This window comes from Phacochoerus africanus, chromosome 1, assembly GCF_016906955.1.
Source record: "Phacochoerus africanus isolate WHEZ1 chromosome 1, ROS_Pafr_v1, whole genome shotgun sequence".
NCBI classification, from domain to species: Eukaryota; Metazoa; Chordata; class Mammalia; order Artiodactyla; family Suidae; genus Phacochoerus; species Phacochoerus africanus.
In genome coordinates this window covers 12842580-12864125 of record NC_062544.1, presented here as the reverse complement: position 1 = coordinate 12864125, position 21546 = coordinate 12842580, and the positions used below count along the sequence as shown (strand labels likewise).

Below are 21546 nucleotides of genomic sequence, written 5' to 3'. Positions count from 1 at the left end.
GTCAAGAACCAGCACATATGAGCACTTCACAAGCATAATTGCACCTTTCCATCTCACAAATGAGGAAACTGAGGCTGGGAGCAGGTCATAGATATGCCATAGGTTACGCATTCAGACAGTGGAGGGGCTTACACTTGAACCCACTCAGACTCACTCTAGTGCTTATTAAACAATATTGCCTCTGATAGTCATCATACAGGGGCATACTAAACTGCATGTTTAGTAGTTACTGATACTACTATTTATATGATATTCTTTAACCATGAAGGATCACCCTGGGAAAACAGACCTATGTCCCAATGCCTTAATCAATGACCTCTGAAAGCAGTAGTAATATTTGCTACTAATATTTTATCCCCACCCCTACAACCAAAGGTACTGGGAAAATACCTAATTCATCCATTTAATAAACCCTGTCTCTCACTGGTCATCTGGAAGCATCTTCCAGGGGACTGTTGCCTCACAGTTGACCTTGAATTAAAATGGAGCCATAATTTTGTGAGGACAAAAGTATAATAGGAGAGTTAAGACATGTTAAATGGACCTGCTCTTGAATTGAGCTTCTGTGACCAAGCAATTGGGAGCCAGTTACCTTCCTTTTCTCACTATCAGTTTCTGCATCTGTAAATTAGTTAATATTATTATTATTATTATTATTATTATTATTCCAACCCCAGAGTTGTTCCAAAGATGAAATAAGCATGCATATATATACACACACACACTCATTAAATATACATATACTCTTTATACATATTACAAATATAATAATATTATATATAATATGTATACGCTCTAAATAGTACTTTTGGAGATGGGATTAAGATGGCGGAATAGAAAGACTGGAGCTCAACTTCTCTCCTAAAAACAACAAAATTCACAACTAAAGACTAAGCATTCTTCACTCGAATGGACTGGAAACCTTAAAAAAGATATCCTACTCAAGAAGACAAAGAGGAGGCCACAGGAGGGGCGATTTCACGAAATAAACAACCCCATACCTTCCAAGTGGGAAGTCCCACAGACTGGAAAGTAACTGGTTCACACAGACTCATCTATAGGAGTGAGAGTTCTGAGCCCCACATCAAACTCTCAAGTGTGGGGATCTGGCATGGGGAGAAAGAGTCTCTGGAGCATCTGGCATTGAAGGCCAGTGGGACTTGTGTGCAGGAGCTCCACAGGACTGGGGTAAATGGAGACCCCATTCTTAAAAAGTGCACACAGACTGCGTCCCAGGGCAAAGCAAAGTCTCCAAGGGAATCTGGGTCAAAACTGACTGCTGTACCCGGAGGACATCCTGGGAAAACAGGGGTGAAGGTGGCTTATTGGGGGGGAAGGACATTGGAAGCAAAGCTTTCTGGAATATTCAGCAGCATGCCTTTCTCAGGAGGGGGCCATTTTAGGAAAATCTGGCCCTACCCATCAGTCAGTGCTGAGAAGCCCCAGGGCAAACAACAACCCAGGTGGGATCACAGCCCTGCCCCTCAGTAAACAGGCTACCTAAAGACCCCTCAGGCACACAGCTGCCTCTAATCCCATCCAGAGACTAAGCCCCACCCACCAGAGGGATTAGAATCCACACCATGCCGCTGCCACTTACCAGTGGGCAGGCATCAGCCCCTACCATCAGGGAGCCTAGAGCAAGCCCCCATACCAACTTCGGCCACAACGGGGGCAGACACCAGAAGTATGAAATGCTACAACTCTATTATCTGGAAAAATGTCACCACACCAAAAACTTATAAAAATGAAAAGACAGAGAACTATTACTCAGATGAGGGAGAAAGGAAAAACCCCAGAAAATCAGCTAAGTGATCAGGAGATTCTCAGCCTCCAGGAAAAAGACTTTAGATTGTTGATGCTGAAGATGATGCAAGACATTGGAAATAAACTGGAGGCAAAGATGGATAACTTACAGGAAACACTGAGCAAAGAGATACAAGACATAAAACTTAAACAAGAAGAGATGCAAAATACAACAACTGAAATAAAAACATTCACTAGAAGCAGCTAACAGCAGACTACAGGAGGCAGAAGAACAAATAAGTGAGGCGGAGGACAGATGAGAAGAAATTATGAATACGGAACAGAAAAGAGAAAAAAAGATTGAAAACAAACGAAGAGAGTCTCAGAGGACTCTGGGACAAAGTGAAACACACCAACATACGTATTATAGGGGTGCCAGAAGGAGAAGAGAGAGAGAAGGGGACAGAAAAAATATTCCAAGAGATAATAGCTGAAAATCTCCCTAACATAGGAAAGGAACCACTCACTCAAATCCAGGAAGCACAATGACTACCATATAAAATAAACCCCAGGAGGAACACCCTGAGACACATATTAATCGAACTGACCAAAATTAAAGACAAAGAGAAAATCTTGAAAGCAGCTAGGGAAAAGAAACACTTAACATACAAGGGAACCCCGATAAGGTTATCGGCATATTTTTCAGCAGAAATTCTGCAGGCCAGGAGGGTGTGGCATGATATACTTAACGTGATGAAAGGAAAAAACCTCCAACCAAGATTACTTTACCCAGCAAGGCTCTCATTCAGATTTGAAGGAGAAATCAGAAGGTTCACAGATAAGCAAAAGCTGAGAGAATTCAGCAACACTAAACCAGCCTTACAACAAATACTAAAGGAACTTCTCTAGGCAGAAAAGAAAAGACAGCAACAGGAAACAAAAATTCCACAAATGACAAGGCTCACCAGTAAAGGAATATATATAGTAAAGATACAAAATCATCCATGCACAATTATACCACCAAAATCAGAAATCATGAGAAGAGATGGATACAAATGCAGGACACTAGAGATGAACTTTCAATTAAGAGACCAACAACTTAAAACAATCTCATATACATATAGGCTCTTATATCAAAACTTCAGAATAACTGCAAACCAAACATCTACAATTGATACACAAACAAAGAAAAATCAATTCAAATACAACACCAAAGACAGTCATCAAACCAGAACAGGAGAGAACAAGAGAAGAAGGGAAGAAAAAAGAGCAACAAAAACAAATCCAAAGCAATTAATAAAATGGCAATAAGAACATACATATAAATAATTACCTCAAATGTTAATGGACTAAACACCCCAACCAAAAGACATAGACTGGCTGAATGGATACAAATAAGACCCAAATACATGCTGTCTTCAAGAGACCCACTTCACTTCTAGGGACACATACAAATTGAAAGTGAGAGGATGGAAGAAAATATTTCATGCAAATGGGGATCAGAAGAAAGCTGGAGTAGCAATACTCATATCAGACAAAATAGACTTTAAAATGAAGACTATTTTAAGGGACAAAGAAGGTCACTACATAATGATCAAAAGATTAATCCAAAAAGAAGATATAACAATTTTAAATATCTACATGCCCAACTTAGGTTCACCATAGTATATAAGGCAACTGCTAACAACCTTAAAAGGAGAAATCAACAATAACACAATCACAGTAGGGGTCTTTTAACACCCCACTTACAGAAATGGACAGATCAACCAGACAGAAAATCAGTAAGGAAAAACAGGCCCTGAATGATGCATTAAACCAGGTGGATTTAATACATATTTATAGGACATTCCATCCAAAAGCAACAGAATACACATTCTTCTCAGGTGCACATGGAACATTCTCTAAGATTGATCACATCCTGGGCTACAAATCAAACCTGGGTAACTTTAAGAAAATTGAAATCGTATCAAGCATCTTTTCTGACCACAACACTATATGACTAGAAATTAACAACAAGAAAAAATCTGAAAAAAACACAAACACATGGAGACTAAACAACATGCTACTAAACAATGGATCACTGAAGAAATCAAAAAGGAAATTAAAAAATACCTAAAAGCAAATGACAATGAAGATACGACACTCTAAAACCTAGGGGATGCAGCAAAAGCCATTCTAAGAGGAAAGTTTATAGCAATACAAGCCCACCTCAGGAAACAAGAAAAAGCTCAAATAAACAAGCTAAATTTACATCTAAAACAACTCAAGAGAGAAGAACAGACAAGACCTAAAGTTAGCAGAAGGAAAGAAATAATAAAGATCAGAGCAGAAATCAATGAAATAGAAACAAAAAAAAACCATAGAAAATATGGATGAAATGAAAAGATGGTTCTTTGAAAAGATCAACAAAATTGATAAACCCACAGCCAGACTTAACAAGCAAAAAAGAGAGAGGACTCAAATCAATAACATTAGAAATGAAAAAGGAGAAGTAACAATGGACATCACAGAAATACAAAGGATCATAAGTGACTACTATACGCAACTATATGCCAATAAAACAGAAAACCTAGAGGAAATGGACAAATTCTTAGAAAAGTATAATTTTCCAAAATTAAACCAAGATGAAATAGAAAAGATGAATGGACACATCACAAGAACTGAAATTGAAACTGTGATGAAGAAACTTCCAACAAAAGTCCAGGACCAGATGGCTTCACAGGTGAATTCTATCAAACATTTAGAGAAGAGGTAATGCCTCTCCTTCTGAAACTATTTCAAAAAAATTTCAGAGGAAGGGATACTCCCAAACTCATTCTATATGGCCACCATCACCCTGATACTAAAACCAGACAAAGACACCACAAAAAAAGAAAACTACAGGCCAATTTCACTGATGTACATCAATGCAAAAATCCTCAACAAAATCCTAGCAAACCACATCCAACAATACATTAAAAGGATTGTACATTCTGATCAAGTGGGATTTATCCCAGGGATGCAAGGATTCTTCAATATCCACAAATCCATCAGTGTGATACACCACATTAACAAACTGAAGAAGAAAAACCATATGATCCTCTCAACAGACACGGAAAAAGCCTTTGACAAAATCCAACACCCATTCCTGATGAAAACCCTTCAGAAAGTGGGTGTAGCAGGAACCTACCTCAACATAATAAAGGCCATCTATGACAAACCCACAGCGAACATCATTCTCAATGGTGAAAAGCTGAAAGAGTTCCCACTGAGATCAGGAAGAAGACAAGGACCTCCTCTCTTGCCACTACTCTTCAACATAGTTTTGGAAGTCCTAGCCCCAGCAATCAGAGAAGTAAAAGAAATAAAAGGAATCCAAATTGGAAAAGAAGAAGTAAAACTATCACTATTTGCAAAGGACATGATACTATATCCAGAGAATCCTAAAGACTCCACCAGAAAACTGTTAGAGCTCATTCACGAATTTGGCAAAGTCGCAGGATACAAAATCCATACACAGAAATCGATGGCATTTCTATACGCTAACAATGAAAGAGCAGAAAAAGAAATTAGGGAAGCAATCCCATTTACCATAGCATCCAAAAGAATCAAATACCTAGGAGTAAACCTACCTAAAGAGACAAAAGACCTGTACTCTCAAAACTATAAGACACTGATGAAGGAAATCAAAGAAGACACAAATAGATGGAAAGATATACCATGCTCTTGGATTGGAAGAGTTAATATTATCAAAATGACTATACTACCTAAGGAAATCTACAGATTCAATGCAATCCCTATCAAATTACTAAGGACATTTTTCACAAAACTTGAACAAAATATTTTAAAGTTTGTTTGGAAGCATAAAGACCCAGAAGAGCCAAAGACATCCTGAAAAAGAAAAATGGAGCTAGAGGAATCAGGCTCCCGGACTTCAGACTATACCACAAAGCTACAGTCATCAAAACCATATGGAACTGGCACAAAGACAGAAACATACATCAGTGGAACAGGATAGAAAGCCCAGAATTAAACCCACGCACCTACAGCCAACTCATCTATGACAATGGAGGCAAGGATATACAATGGAGAAAGGACAACTTGTTCAATAAGTCGTGCTGGGAAAACTGGACAGCCACATGGAAAGGAATGAAATTAGAACACTCCCTGACACCATAAACAAAAACAAACTCCAAATGGATTAAAGACCTAGATGTGAGACCAGACACCATAAAACTCTTAGAGGAAAACATAGGCCAAACCCTCTCTGACATAAATGACAGCAACATCTTCTCAGATCCACCTCTCAGAGTATTGATAACAAAAACAAAAATAAACAAATGGAACCTAATCAAACTTCAAAGTTTCTGCACAGCAAACAAAACCCTAAACAAAACAAAAAGACAACCCACAGAATGGGAGAAAAATATCTGCAAGTGAATCAACTGACAAAGGATTAATATCCAAAATTTAGAAACACCTTCTGCAGCTCCATACCAAACAACAAATAACCCCATCAAAAAATGGGCAGAAGATCTAAACAGACAGTTCTCCAAAGAAGACATATAGGTGGCCAAAAAACACATGAAAACATGATCAACATCACTCATTATTAGAGAAATGCAAATCAAAACCACTTACACCAGCCAGAATGGCCATCATCAAAAAGTCTACAAACAATAAGTGCTGGAGAGGGTGTGGAGTAAAAGGAACCCTGTCACACTGCTGGTGGGAATGTAAATTGGTGCAACCACTGTGGAAAACAGTATGGAGATTCCTCAGAAAACTAAACGTAGAACTACCATTTGATCCAGCAATCCCACTCCTGGGCATCTATCCAGAGAAAACCACGACTCGCAAAGACACATGTACTCCAGTGTTCATTGCAGCACTATTTGCAATAGCCAAGACATGGAAGCAACTGAAATGTTCATTGACAGAGGAGTAGATCAAGAAGTGGTGGTACTTATACACAATGAAATATGACTCAGCCATTAAAATGAATGAAATACTGGCATTTTTAGCAACATGGATAGACCTAGAAATTATCATGCTAAGTGAAGTTAGCCATACAATGAGACACCAACATCAAATGCTTTCACTGACATGTGGAATCTGAAAAAAGGACACACTGAAATGTTACTATAGAAATAAATTCATACATGCTTGTTAAGTAAAAAAAAAAGTGCTTTTTACAAAGTACTCAATAAATGTAAATTTAGAAGTTGTTTCATGCATTTTTACATGTGTAGTTCATGTTACATGAGTGAATTGCTTAGTCAAGGTGCCATTTGATCAGTTTTGACAAATGTACATCAAATCACCAAATATTTTCATTACCCCAGAAACTTCCCTCATGACCTTTCCCGGGAAACCTCCCATCAGAAGCAAGCACTGATCTGATATCTAACATTATCCATGAGTTGTGACAATTCCATAATTTCATATAAATTACAACATACAATAAGTCATTTTTTGGTGTTTGGCTTTTTTCACTTATACTCTTTTTGAGATTTATCCCTTTTGGTATGTTTATTGATAAAACACTTCCTTGTATTGCTGACTGTTATGCAATTTTATGAGTTTATCGGAGTTGATTCATTTCCCTGTTGATGGACATCTAAGTTGGTTTCAGAGTTGGATTATTATAAATAAAACTTATGAACATCTTTGGCCAAATGTTTTCAATAATCTTGGGTAAATACCTAGGAAAGGAATTGCTGAAGCTTAGATAATGTATAACTTTAGAAGAAACTTCAAGGTTGTTTTTCAAAGTGGTTGGAGCATTTTACACTTCTGCTGGTTCTGTGTGAGATTTCCCATTGCTCTGTATCCTCTTAACTTCTGGTACTTTCAGCCCCTTTAACTTTAGCTGTTCTGATTAGGTGTGCTGGTATCTCATTATGGTTTTAATTTGCATTTCCTGACCAAAAATTATGGTTAACACCATTGCTTGTGTTTACTGACCATTCCACATGGTGTTTTATGAAATATTCCTCATGTACAATCAGATGTATGTCTCGCAAATATTGCTTCCCAGTCTGTGGGTCATGGCTTCATTTTCTTAGTAGTATTTTTTTAATAAGTAGATGTTTATAATTCCCATGAAGCTCAATGTCTTTTTCCTCTTATGACTGATGCCTTTCATTTCCTTTGTAAGATAACTTCAATTCCTGAAGTTGCAAATATATCCTAACTTTTCTGTTATGTGTTGTTTTCGCTTTTGCATCTTAGCCTATGATCTGACCTAAACTGATTTTTAGCACAGAGTGAGGCAGGGGTTCAGAGTCTTAATTTTTTTTTTTCTTTTTGCTTTTCAGTGTCGCACATGTGGTCTATGTAGGTTCCCAGGCTAGGGATCAAATTGGAGCTGTAGCTGCTGGCCTACACCACAACCACAGCAACGCAGGATCCAAGCCACATCTGTGACCTACACCACAGCTCACAGTGACACTGGATCCTTAACCTACTGAGCAAGGTTAAGGAACCTGTGTCCTCATGGATGCTAGTCAGACTTGTTAACTGCTGAGCCACAACTGGAACTCTGAGAGTCTTCATTTTTAATATAAATATGCAGCTGCCCCAGCACTATTTGTTGAAGCAGTTTTACTATCCCCACGTAATTGTTTTGGTACCCTTATGAAAAGCCACTTGACTGTACATCTATCCATCTATTTCAGAACTCTATTGTCCTCCATTGACTCATTTGTCTATTATTTAAAAAAACATGTTTGGGGCTGTGCCTGAAGCATGCCAAAGTTCCCAGGCCAGGAATCGAACCCATGGCACAACAGTGACCATGCTGGATCCTTAAATACTGGGCCACTAGAGAACACCAACTCAATTATTTACAACTTCACTTAACTCTTAATATATTCTAACTTTAAGTTTTATTATTTTTAGATCTATTTTATCACTTCTCTAGATTTCAACTGCAATGATTAAAGCCTCAGTAATTTTACTCTTGGTATCTGTAAAAGATTTGCCCCTCCTTTCAAAGACACATACGTGTGTGCATTCATAAATTCATGTGTGTTTATACAGGTATCCATACACGCTAAGGTTTATTAATCAATAATATTCTGAGAGTTTCCTAGATTTTAGACACGAGCTATTTTTAAAAATTCCCTTCTTTTCAGAGATCAGGAAACAGGTTTAGCAGTGGTTTTCACATTTTAGCAAAGCATCTGAATTATATGGAAAGCCCATTTAAAAACAGATTCCTGAACCTTACTCTCTGAGAGGTTCTGATTTAATAAGTGGGGCAAAGGGCCTTAGAATCAGCATGCCTAACAAGCTTAGGTGATGCTGAGTCTGTTGGTTTATGGACCACACTTTGAACAGCATTGGCTTAGAAAAATTAAAGGGCTTTTCTAATATTCAGGCACAAGTTTGTCTTGCCTTTTCTAAAGTCTGAGCCCACAGTCACTAATTTATACTGTCTTCACTTGAAAAGACAACTGAAAAATCTGCTCAATGCACTAGAGCATGGGGGCCAGGAAGCATTATGGTATATTTATTTATTTATTTATTTATTTATTTATTTTATATTTTATTTTATTAAAGCATAGCTGATTTACAATGTTGTGTTCATTCCTCCATATAACAAAGTGATTCAGTTATACATAATATATATGTACTCTTTCAGATTGTGGTTTATTATAGGAAATTGAAAATATTTATAAATTTATGTATTATATAGTAGAATGCAGTTTATCCATCTATATATAATACTTTGCATCAGCTAATCCAAAACTCCCAGTCCATCGCTCCCCCACAACCATGGCAACCACAAGTCTGTTCTCTATGTCTGTGTATGTTTCATAGATAAATTGTGTCACATTTTAGATTACACAACACATAAGTGAAATCATGTATTTGTCTTTGCCTGCCTTACTTCACTTAGTATGATCGTATCTAGGTCCATCCATGTTGCTGCAAATGGCATTATATCATTTTTTTTTCCTGCCTGAATAGCATCCCATTGGTATGTACCACATCTTCTTTATTCGTTGATCTATCAGTGGACATTTAGGCTGTTTCCATGCCTTAGCTATTGTGAATAGTGCTGCTATAAACATGAAGGTACATGTATCTTTTAGAATTATGGTTTTGTCTGGACATATGCCCAGGAGTGGGATTGCTGGATCACATGGCAACTCAATTTTTCGTTCTTGTGAGGAACCTCCACACTGTCTTCTATAGTGGCTGCACCAATTTACATCCCCAGTTCTGTGGCAGACTGATGAATCAACATCATCTCAATTCCTTCTTCCTTCCTGGAATTTGGTCTATACAGAGTCCTGTACATACCTGCCCACACTACAGGTGAAATCTAGCCCTTTGAGGAACACACACCGCTAAGTATACATTCTTCTCCTCATACCTTCTGTCAACAGAGAGAGCTTTATTTTTGCCTTAAGAGTTGACTGGTCTCTAAAAGAGAAACATTTTTTATGACCCAGTCCTTTAGAACTTTCTCTGTTGAACTTATGTTTTAAGTACTCAGTATCTAGGTGAATTCCTGACAGGACACAGGCATTCTGAATTAAAGATCAACACTCTCAAAACAAAGAACTCAGTAATCAAAATCCCAACCCAAACCCCTAAGTTTCCGTAGGTTTTCAGGACAAGCAGAGAAGAGCTTTTGTAGCTTTTCTTTCCAACACATCAAGGATGTGTGGGCAGACAAATGCACCACAAGTATACATCTATTATGTAGAATGTTTTCATTGGTGCAAGGACTCAGAAAAGGCACACTGTAGGGTTTTTCTACCTGATTGTTAAATTACCTACTTAGACTCTGAAACCATGTTAATGGAAAACAATCAATAAATGGTTTTTACACTTAAACTGCTTTAAATGAACTTTGATTCAAAGAGGGAAAAATAATTTATCTCCTTTACCAAAAACAAACAAACACCCGTAATAAAGGCAAAAGAAGAGTTTGTATGAAATGCCACCCTCACATTTTCACCAGCATGTCAGAACTTTTTCAGAGCAATGGAAATGTGGGAGCTCAGTGCATGGGGATTGGAGGCTTCCATAATAACCAGAGAGAAAATATACATGCTTCATCCTAAAAGAAAAGTCTATTCATGACCAGCCCAAAGTATATACCACACTTAACCCAGCAGCAAGAAATTCACAGATACAATGAAAGCAGGTCTGTGATTCTAAGTTGCCTTTCATCGGTACTGGACCTCCGCCTTGCAGATGATGACACAGAAGAGGCCCATGGTGCCACGAGGAGGCAGTCAAGCCCAAACTCTATCTCCTTTGTTCTCCTGGTTCCCAGTAGACTTTGGGTTATAAGCATTTTTTGCTTTTTTTTTTTTCTTTTCAAGGAAATTAAAATGACATCAAGTGAGTCATCAATTGAATTGTCAGACATTCTCCAGTTTCTCTTGGACATGCCAGTGATCCTAGTTAAACCATATTTCTCCAGGACTTTTAATCAGCAATATATACAGTCCCATATTCTATACAATAGGTGAGCACAGACTTAAATTCTAATCAGTCTGACAGAGTCTGGCCCCTTGATCCTTCCTTGCTACACCACCTTAGAAAACCTTTTTACTCATCTCTCCTCTGGCTTCCCGAAAGAGAAATCCCTATTCCAGCTGGCTGCTATCAGTTGTACTTTTGACTTCTTTTCCAAACCTTAGAGCACAATGCAATGCCTGACTCACAATAAGCACACCATTAGTGGTACTTTCTGTAGGATTCTCTCTCTCTCCTTCCTCTGTCTCTCCTGACTCACTCTTTTTCCCTCTTTATATATACATGATATATGATATGGATACATGCACACATATATATATGATATGATATATACATATATGACCTATATATACATACAGAGAGAGAACAATTAGATACCACTCAATGAATTGTGTATATATATATTTATATGAATTTATAACATATATAAAATTCATGAATTATAAATTAAAATTTATAAAATATACATAAAATACATAGGCATGTATGTAGGCATGTGTACCTATATACATGCAGAGGATAATTAACAACATAACCAGAAAAAAATGAGATCTCTTGACTCAGTTTAGAATCTGACCCAGTATAGGTGTGGATCCAAAAGATAATAAAGACAACTCTCCCCAAAATCTTAAGGTATAATACAATATTTTGCCATGTATCCTATGGACATAGAAAATGGGCATAAACAGTGTATTACAGGCACCATTTCTTTACTTATCTCTTGCTCTGAAGTCTTATCTCATGAGTACAACATCCATTTCTCTCTATCAGAGACACCTGCACCTCCATTTCTCTTTTCTATCAGAGACACCTCTCTATCAGAGACACCTGCAAAGCCACTTTCGTGTGCTTTGACTTACTCTTCTCTGATTATCTTTATTCTTGAGACAGTGCAGCCTTCACTTTCTCCCATTTATCCATCCCACCATATCCCATGAGGCTGGTAACAAAAGAGCAGATCATTGCTTAAAAGGAGGAAGGGAGAAAGGAAAGAGAAAGAAAAGGGCAGGTGAGAAGGAAAAAGGCTGTGAAAATAATTAAATACCTTCACCTTCATTTTCTTTAAAAAAAAAAAAAGATATGAAAGTCAAAGTCCATACCTTATCTGTCCTAATCTTCTCAAATATTGAACACAAAACTCAGGGCAACATTGGGGTTAAGATAATCTGCTCAGGCCACCACCATAGAGATGGTTTTCTTCACCCCCACACGGTCCCAGTAGAGCCTTCTCCAAGCCCCGAAAGACGGAGGTCTCTTCCAGGTCTATAAAACACAAGTGAAAGAAGATATTCAAAACAATAAGAACAAGAGCAACAATGCAACAGTAGTATTAAATTCAAGATCACTTGATTTGAAAAAATTTGTTAAAAGATACATTGTATTCTGACTGGCATAAAACACACAGCCATTAATAGATTCAGTCTTGATCACACAAAATCAGAAAAGGTCAGAGTAAATCAAGACTGGAAGTTTTCTGAAGACATGACTAGCCAAATTTGCTCAGTTAACAAACAGGGAAACTAAAGATCAGAGGAAAAGTGTGATGTTCCCATGGTGATTCATTGCCTGTGGCATATTTCAACCAGAGAAGCAAGCAAGTCTTCGAAAATACAAGCAAGGTACTCAACCCTGTGGTCGATGATAAAATGAGGCAAGGGGACAAAACCTTAATTCTTCATCTTGAAATACTTTGCTTTTAAGATACAGAGCTTGCCTTTTATCACTGGCCAGTTCCTGTTGGCTGCTCAATTTCTCAATTTCCAACATTAGAGCGCCCTGGAGCTCAGCCCTGAACCTCCTTTCCATGCACCCTCATTCACCAGGGGGCATATTCCAGCTCCATGGCTTAAGATACTATCATACACTGACAACTCGGAAATGTAGTTCCAGATTTCCCTATCAGCTGACTATCCAAAAACCCTCCTTGGAATTCTAATAGCTATGTTAGATGTTGCATGCCCAAATGGAAGTCAAAATTCTATCACCACCAACACCCTTCTGAAGACCCACACTCTGTCTGGTTTACGCCTTCTCAGTCAGTAGCAATATCATTCACCCAGCTAGTCAGCCCCAAATGCTTCCAGTCAACCTTGACTCCTCTCTCTCATGTACTCATATCCCCCATGACAATGGGAAATGCCAGTGACTCTATCTTCAGAACAAATGCAGCAGCTGATCACTCTTGCCACTTCCTTTATATGGACACCCTGGTCCAAGGCATCATTATGGACCTACAGGACTGCACAGCAGGTGTACCCAAGCCACAGTTGTCACTGTCAAATGACCCCTGAATAAGAGAGTGACACACCCCTGCTTAAAACCTTCCACCTTGCTCAGTGTAAAGGTCCCCAGTCATTACTGTCACCACTGTATTTTTCTCACACTTGTACCACTTACTAACCTTCAGCCATGCTGGTCTCCTAGCTCTTTCCCCAACTTGCCTCTAATTCTCCTTGAGACTTAGACCCGCTCAGTTCCCATTACCCTCGGGTGTTCTTTTTTTCTGTTACTATTTCATATCTTTATTCTAATGTTACATTTTCAGTAAGGCCTCAGTAACTACCCTATTTAAAACTCTAAACCCTGACCACATCTCATTCCCCCTTCTGTGTTTAAAACTTGCTGAAGACTTTCTGATATACTACCTGGTCTGCTTATTATCTGCCTTTCCAAATAAAGCATAAGCTCCATATGGGCAAGAAATTTCATCTCCCTTATCTATCTATACCTTCCAGCACTTCCTCCACAGCCTAGTCCAAAAGCAGAGCTCAGTAAGTATTTCTGAATGAATGAATGAACAAACAGGAAAGTCAAGCAAACCATCTCAAGGTCGCTGAGATGACAAGTGGCTGAGTCAGAATCAAACCAAAGGCATTCTGTCTCTAGCAATTTTAATGCTATGTAACTGTGACTACACAATACCCTCCAGTGAGGGTTTTAAAAATCGGTTCAGTTCAACTGGCATGTGACACAGAAGACGGCTATTAGAGGTATTTGTGGGTTAAACAAATGAAGTGCCCCAAATGACTTCCAGAAACACCTGAATAATATATGCTGCATGCACTGGGATGACACTGCTTCCATCCTAATACTGCAATTTCACGGTATCTTCTCCATGGCTCTCTCCATCTTCCCTGCCTTTTCCTCTAGGCCTTTATGTCTTGTCCCTCCCTCGAATCTAAGTCTCTGAATTACTTGAGTCAATATGAAGACAAGGGATCCAAGACTAGACCAAGATGGGGGAAGAGAGGCATTTATTTAGGGGAAATCTGTGGGCAAGAATCAAAAGATGTGAATCTAATTTGTCTCCAATTTACCTTATGCCTTTAGGGTGATTCCTTCACCTCTCTGGGAGGCTATAGCTTACTGGGCAAAAATGCATGCCCTCTAAACTTGCTCCAGCTGAAAAATGATTGTTTTCCTTTTGAACGAATAAGAGATTCCCTTGGAGTTCCCACCGTGGCGCAGAGGAAATGAATCCGACTAGGAACCATGAGGTTGCGGGTTCGATCTCTGGCCTCGCTCAGTGGGTTAAGGATCCGGCATTGCTGTGAGCTGTGCCCTAGGTCTCAGACACTGCTTGGATCCTGCGTTGCTGTGGTTGTGGCATAGGCCAGTGGCTGTGGCTCCGATTAGACCTCTAGCCTGGGAACCTCCATATGCTGCAGGTGCAGCCCTAAAAATAGGAAAAAAAAAATAAGACAAAAAAATAAAAATAAAAAAAGAAATAAAAGACTCCCTTATTCTGAATAGTCTAAGACTGGTTAGGAAATAGGGTACAACATTTAAGAACAAGGCTTCAGGATAATCAGAGAATTTGCATTCAGGTTCCAAGAGAAGAAAACCCTGATTAGGATACTCAACCCCTATAAGGATGGTATTTTTATGTACAAGTGAGGTGATAGAAATACTTATCTCTTTAGGATGTTTATAAAAACGAAAGGAGGTAAAATAGATAAATCATGCATTACTGTGCATGGCGTAAGTTTGATAAAACGTGCTACTTTTAATGTTTTACTTTTATGGTTGCAGGTTTACATTCTGCATGCCGTTTCATGATTTTATCGATCTGCCTCTCACTGCCTGCCAAAGTCTGAGTCTTCCCCTTCTGTCATCACAAGAAATTGCCTTTGTGGCACGTAATGCAACTTTGGGCAACTTCCTCTGGACCATTCTCAGGCTCAGATGAATATCGTTACCCCAACTGCCTCCACATTTGTACCAGGAGCAACTTAAGTTTTCTGGTGCACTTCTTGTCCTCTTGCTGATGCCTGGCAATTTGAGGATGATCTTGGCCCCGGTATTGTAGCAGGCTGATCATTGTCAAGCCACAGTCTACAATTACTCCCACATTTCAAAGCCAAGAAACACAACTTTGAAAGCAAACAATGCTCTAATTCAGCACAATGATAAATGAAGTTATTACAGAAATTGTGCTGACTGCTTTGAGAATTCAAGTCTCCAGTGTATCCAAATGCAATCTTTTTCTCTTTGTTCCTAACTGATATTAAGAAACTGTCTGTGTTTGGGTAGTCACAACATAAAACTGTGTCACCTACCTTTCAGGTTTCATTATCCCACAGCCTAATAAAAAGTTACGGTGATTCAGGGAAAACTTACTTACACTCCATCCTAAGTCACTGAAGGACTTGCTCAGAAATGCATTTCCTAACAAGTGTTTATCGAGAACATAATATTTGTCATCATTTCTTAAGGACTGTAGACACGGGAGGGAATATTAAAGACTTTATTCCTACCCTCGTGAAGTTTTCATTCCAGCAGCTTTTGTGTTTTGCAGTTTCCTAACTTCTGCCCAGATCCAGGAAGACATGGTATCCACCTCCAAAGCTGCTGATTTGCCCCCTTAGTGATAAAGGGGGTGCGGATATAAGGAGCTAATTTCTGCTTGATACAGAGAGAGAACTCTATATAATTCTTAGATTTCTTGGAAGACAGTTTCATCTTCTTAGTTTGCATCCCACTCCTCACCCAGCACATACCTCTTCTGAATTGATTTTGGTTTATTTACCTCCTTTAGCCAAGAAACAGAACATATTCACCAAATCCACAAATTAAGGAGTTCTCCTGTGGGGCAGCAGGTTAAGGACCCAGGATTGTCACCACAGCAGCTTGGGTAACTGCTGTGGCATGAGTTTGATCCCAGACCCGGAAATTTCCACATGCCATGGGCATGGCCAAAAAGAAAAATACACAAATACACAATTCATTAATAAGATGTTACATGGATGATATCATGTTGAGGGTGCTGGGCTCAGAAGCCATAGCTTCAGAAATTAGCTTTTTTGAAATCTTTGGCAACTGTGATGGAATTAATCTGTTATATGCCAAATACACTGATAAAGTATATATACTAGGAATACTGTCAAAGGAAAAATGTCAAGCTAGAATAACATGTGTCTTAAATCACAGTGTCTGCATGATTGGAATGCTATTTCTAAGGGTGGAAGATATTATGAGAAAAAGAATGTGTGTGTGTGTGTGTGTGTGTGTGTGTGTGTACATGACTGGATCACTTTTATGTACAGCAGAAATTGACAAAACATTGTAAATCAACAATATTTTAATTTAAAAAACTTAAAAAAAGATTTCAGAGTAGCAGTTCCCTAGTGGCCCGGGGGTCAAGGACTCAGTGTTGTCACTGCTGTGGCTAGGATCACTGCTTTGTGACTTGGGTTCAATCCCTGGCCAACTTCTGTATGCCACTGGCATGGAAAAAGAAAAGAAAAGAAAAGATTTCAGAGTGGAATGGGGCCGGGGAAGCGAGGAAGTCTGAATTTAAATCTATGTCATTACATCAGCAGGGTTGGGTTCTGCCAGAAATTAGAGAAGCAATGCTGTCAAGGTATACACCACACAAGCACCCAAGGCTGTGCCTCACACAGGCATGCACAGCATTCCTGCTGCCAGCAAAGATTTGCAATACAAATGTCACTTTCGTTTGCAGATAAGAGAAGTTGGGGTTCCAGACATGAAGCTATGTGCTTGAAATTACGCAACTACAAAGGGACAGGATTCAAATTCAGAAGCAGCGTTGGTGCTTAGTGGTGTTCCTTAAGCATGCTAACATCATATTGACTCTTTCCTAGCTTTTATTTGTTTGTTTTTTGGTTTGTTTGTTCTGCATTTGTTTTTTTCCCACACCCTCAGCGTGTGGAAGTTCCTGCGCCAGGGACTGAATCCACGCCACAGCAGCAACCCAAGCCACCGCAGTCACAACACCAGATCCTTAATCTGCTGTGCCACAGAGAATTCCCCTAGACTTTATTTCTGATTAAACGTCATTCCGACCCTTGGAAATGCCACCTTTGAACCCCAAAGGGAGAATTCAGTCTCCTAAGAATGTAACTGAAAATTGGCCCAGCTCAGGCTCTGCTGAGGACAGCAAAAGCACACAGACAGGAGAGGGCACATTTCTTCCAAAGTCATACAGGAGGTCACACCACACACTGGAACAGTTGCTTCCTGGGCAGCTGATATAGGGAACCAAATCAATTTGTAAAACATTAGTTACATTTTCTATGAGTGGACATTCCTGAAACAATGTCAGGCCCGTGAGATGCAATATACTTAGGGGATCGGGGTGCTTCCATGCAACTGTCATCACCCCCCCTCTGGCTACCTGCTGAATACCTAGCTTGCTCTTCATCCCTACTCTGGACACCAAACAACAAAATTGCTAGGGGACAGCAAAAGAAAGCCCATGCTGCTGGATTTTAAGGAGTAGAGAATGCAACTAAGGACTTTTAGATACCTGATCACCTGCCAATGCATTAATACCTTATTTCCTTACCTGGCCAGCCTTTTATATTGAATGATAAAATCAAAAGGACTCTATAAAAAAAAAGTCTCTAAACATTATACTGGACTTTCAGGGAATTTCTTAGCATCAGGACTAAGTGCTGGCCTGTATTTTTCTTTACTAGTAAATGAAATATTTATCTCAAACATCATAAAGTGGGTCAGGCACTGATGGTCTGTAGGTCCTAACAGCAACAGCTCATGGGATGTGCATTTAATAGTGTTGAGATATTCTGTAATAACCTATATGGGAAAAGAATCTGAAAAAGAATGGATATATGTATAAGTGAATCGCTTCGCTGTGGACCTGAAATAACACAGCATTGTAAATCAACTGTACTCCAGTGAAAAATAGTTTGTGGCCATAGAAGAAATGATGCCTACTCTCACCCCTCTACACGGGCATCTGCCCACCAGCCTCCAAGTCTGATTCGTGCTATCTCAAAGAGGTAGAAATTCAGGTCTGCACTTTGCTTTAGCAAGTGGGTTTTTGTTGCTGGAGGAGCCACCATTTTTCCCAGCCTCAGAGGAAGTATATATATGAATTCCCTCAATACATCTGCTCCTTGCAGGATCCACTGATAGGCACCCATCCAGTCACAACTACTCATAAACCACCACACACGCTTGTGGACCAACATACCACACAGCTGTGAACAAAATTCACAGTGGCAGCGTGCTACTACATGATCTCAAATCCTCTCCATGGATGTTCTGCACTGTCGTAATGCCAGGTAATAGCCAAGTTCATCCTACCCTCCCTACTGTTACCCTGGAGATCCAAGTGGACAAATGCTCAGATAAAAATGTGTGATTAAATGAACAAGGACCATTTTAAGTGGCAGCTTTCCATATATCTCCAGTACTCACACAATAAAGAAAATGATTAAAAAGCATCACTTCAACCTCAGAACACCATTCGTATCACACACGTTAAGTTGGATCCATTATATTGCACCTCTGCTATCATAAGGAAGGATGCCCAGCAAAAACTTGTACTAAGAGGCTGTCAATAAGGACGTCATTCTGCCTTGACATAATCAACTCCAAAGGTAATATGGTTACAAGTATTAGATCCCCCCCCGGGTTTGTTGCCTGGCTCAGCTACCCACTATCTGCATCTTTGGACATGTTATTTAACCTCGCAATGTTTCATCTGCAAGACAAATCACAATCCTTACCTCAAGGGTACTTTGTGGGGAATAAGTTGAACCCAGTAATTCTCTATTTGAATTAATAAAAGGGGTGTATATTATTAATTCATGGTGCTATGAATTTTCTTACTTCCTAAATGCATATAATAACAACTTGATCAGTCTTACAAGGATTTTAGAAGAGAAATAAATATTAACACCTGTGGCAAAACATTTACATCTTTCCTACTAGACCAAATCAGTGAGAACATGAACTCCATGTTTCTCTGGCAACAAAGACCCGTTTCCTCTCTCAGGCACAGAGAAAGGATGTGGTATACAATCAATGCGTAGACATGTCTGTACATGGATATAAACTATCCATTTATGACACTCTTTGCTGATTGAATTCACTTTGCTTAAGATGGGAAGGGGGGTTATTTTTACATAGACTTTATTATTGCAATTTTAAGTGGGCAGCAAAATTGAGCAAAAGGCATAGAGTTCTAGCACATGCCCTTCCTCTGAAGGTGCACAGTCCCACCCTCACCATCAGCATCCTACACCAAACGGTACAACTGCTACAACTGATGAGACTACACTGCTACATCTAAATCACCCGCTGTCCATAGTTTACCTTAGGGTCCACTCTATGTGCTGCACGTTTTATGGGTTTTGACAAATAATGGTATCATACGGAATGGTTTCCTGCCCTAGAAATCCCCTGTGCTTTAGCTCTTCATCCCTCCCTCCCCTTCTAAGTTTTCCTTTTCCATAATGTCATGTATTTAAAACCATACAGTAAGTAGCCTTTTAGAATTGTCTTCCTTCACTTAGTAATATGCATTTAATTTTCTTCCACGTCTTCTTATGGCTTGATAGCTCATGTCACTGATCCAGTCACCCCCTGAAGGGCACCTTGGTCGCTTCCAAGTTTTGACAGTTATAAATAAATCTGCTGTAAACACCCACATGCAGGATTTTGTGGATGAACTTAAGTTTTCAGCTCTTTTGAGGAAATACCAAGGAGGAGCATGACTGCAGGATCATAAGGTAAGAATGTGTTTAGAAAGAGTAAAACTGTCTTCAAATAGGTTTAATTAAAGAAAAAATCAGAACCTAAAGTGAAAACCATACATAACCAACATTATTCTAAACATAGATACACACTACTGTATAAAATAGATGATTAATGAGAACCTACTGATTAGTGCAGATAAATGTATTCAATAGTTTGTAATAACCTACATGGGGAAAAAAGAATGGGAATAGTTAAATATAAGACTGATTAATTTTGCCATACACCTTAAACTAATACAACGTTGTAAATCAATTATACTCCAATAAAATTAAATTTAAAAAATTAGGGGGGTTCCCGTCGTGGCGCAGTGGTTAACGAATCCGACTAGGAATCATGAGGTTGAGGGTTCGGTCCCTGCCCTTGCTCAGTGGGTTAATGATCCGGCGTTGCCGTGAGCTGTGGTGTAGGTTGCAGACGCGGCTCGGATCCCGCGTTGCTGTGCCTCTGGCGTAGGCTGGTGGTTACAGCTCCGATTCGACCCCTAGCCTGGGAACCTCCATATGCCATGGGAGCGGCCCAAGAAATAGCAACAACAACAACAACAACAAAAAAAAGAGACGAAAAAAATATTAGGGAGTTCCCTTCATGTGTCAGTGGTTAATGAACCCAAACAGTATCCATGAGGCTGCGGGTTCGATCCCTGGCCTTGCTCAGTGGGTTAAGGATCTGTCATTGCCGTGAGCTGTGGTGTAGGTTGCAGATGTGGCTCAGATCCTGCATTGCTGTGACGGTGGCATAGGTTGACATCTGCAGCTCTGATTCAACCCCTAGTCTGGGAACCTCCATATGCTGTGGATGTGGCCCTAAAAAGCAAAAATAAAAATAAATTTTTTAAAAAATAAAAATATTTTAGAGAAGCAGCATGTGGAAGCCAGCATTATAGATTTCAAAAGCTACTAAGCTGTAATTTCTGTGAGAGCAAGGGATTTTTTAGTAGATCAGTGCATTCCCAACAGTATTTCAAGTACTGAAAACAGATCTGTAACATATTAAGTTCTTATTAAATGTTTGTTAAATGTATACAAAAATAAAAAAAAAATTCCCTTAGTTTGTAGCAGACAGTTGTTTTGCTGAACAAGTGACGACTCATCCTAGAGGCCTTGTAGTGTGAAAAATAAGTATTTTTAAACAATAGGTTATCACTCAGACCAAGTCTTCACTCTCTAAGAGGTGTGAAAGCCTGGAACAGACAGAAGAAAAAGCAGAACCCAGCCTTGCCTCTTACTCTGGGGCACATGCTCACTGCATGGAATGGGGGACAGAATCCTGTGCACTCTTTAAACA

The 21546-nt window shown here is 39.2% G+C and overlaps 1 protein-coding gene across 2 annotated transcripts in view; it reads right to left on the bottom strand.

Annotated features, from left to right (window-relative positions):
- SGCD (sarcoglycan delta) overlaps window positions 1-21546 on the bottom strand; it is a 1013702-nt gene that overhangs the window by 593807 nt on the left and 398349 nt on the right. For both annotated transcript variants that reach the window (XM_047774935.1, XM_047774843.1), the window contains exon 2: window positions 12330-12492. The gene's annotated coding sequence lies outside the window, so the exon portion shown is untranslated. The remainder of the gene's footprint in view (window positions 1-12329; window positions 12493-21546) is intronic.